Source organism: Electrophorus electricus, chromosome 7, assembly GCF_041902795.1.
Source record: "Electrophorus electricus isolate QZ-2024a chromosome 7, ASM4190279v1, whole genome shotgun sequence".
Classification (NCBI taxonomy): Eukaryota; Metazoa; Chordata; class Actinopteri; order Gymnotiformes; family Gymnotidae; genus Electrophorus; species Electrophorus electricus.
The window spans coordinates 31,935,001-31,936,698 of record NC_137503.1 but is presented as its reverse complement, the minus strand read 5'-3'; positions in this window follow the sequence as shown (position 1 = coordinate 31,936,698).

The window sequence follows — 1,698 nt, the reverse complement described above, 5'->3', positions numbered from 1 at the left end:
TGTGTGTGTGTGTGTGTGTATATGTGCGTGTGTGTGTGTATATGTGTGTGTGTGTGCATGTGTGTGTGTGTGTGTACGTGTGTGTGTGTGTATATGTGCGTGTGTGTGTATACGTGTGTGTGTGTGTGTGTGTGTGTGTGTGTGTGTGTGTGTGTGTGTGATAGATAGATAGAGAGAGAGAGAAACACAGGAATAGAGTGTGAATGGCTTGAATGTGACTTTCTAAGCTTAACTGCAGTCTTTTAACATCGCTTCTCTATTAACTCTGTTCTTGTTTGAAATATTTGCCATTTGACCCATGTTTGATCTTTCATTTTACTCATCATTAAACAGAAATGATTCAGATTAACGCCCTGAACTGCTCTACTAACCAATGAATGACAAATGCGTCCCCAGTCCTCTGTGGGCTGATATGCCACACCATTACCTGTAATACACACAGGAAATCCAGAGAAAAGGCCACTTAATAGTGTTGTTCTTGCTAAAAATGGGAGGAAATAAATCTCCACTATGCACCCCTTACTGCAAAAGGCTGGCCCAATTTGGAAATACAATCCCCATAATTCTTAGTTGTATAAGCACATTAAATGGGTAAGGCTGCGATGCCCTTGCTCGGTAATTCTAATGTGCCTGTATAAATGCTGAGTTTAGTCAAGAGCACGCTGCAGAAGCAGCCTCAGCCTGGCCCTAGATCAGACGCGCAGTGCCCTGAACTGTTTCTACTGGAGTTATCCATCTCACAGTACTGTCACTGTGTCCTGGCCAACACACATTCAAAAGACAAGCAGAGCGAGTGACACAAAGCCAAGCAGACACTGAGGCTACCAGCCTCACTAAGGGTTTGGAGGGATGTTAAAGTACTGGAGCGAGCACTGGCACGCACACACACACACACACACACACACACACACACACACACACACACACACACACACACACACATACACACACGCACGTGCACACACATGCACAAGACCCACACACCCTAACTCAAGGCGTCAGATGCACACACATGCTTACACTTTAAAAGTTGTCATATTTATTAGCCCTTTTGAAGAGAATGTATTGTGAATCTGTTCACTTGTGTGTATGCATTTTTGTGTGTGTGTGTGTGTGTGTGTGTGTGTGTGTGTGTGTGTGTGTGTGTGTGTGTGAGGAGGTGTGAGGAGGTATACATAACATGTATACATTACATATAATGCATCTGCGAGAACATCATGTTAGAATATCGTGTATACGGCAGGTTAAGATGGAATGTATATACGTGTTGTATATGTCAGAATAATTTAACTGAGTTAGATTATAGAATGTACATACATGTTGTATATGTGAGTATAATTTAACTGAGTTAGATTATATAGAATGTACATACGTGTTGTATATGTTAGTATAGTTTAACTTGGTTAGATTGTAGTATGTATATACATGTTGTATATGTCAGTATAGTTTAACTGAGTTAGATTATAGAATGTATATACGTGTTGTATATGTCAGTATAGTTTAACTTGGTTAGATTATAGTATGTATATACATGTTGTATATGTCAGCATAGTTTAACTGAGTTAGATTATAGAATGTATATACATGTTGTATATGTCAGTATAGTTTAACTGAGTTAGATTATATAGAATGTATATACATGTTGTATATGTCAGTATAGTTTAACTGAGTTAGATTATAGGATGTATATACGTGTTG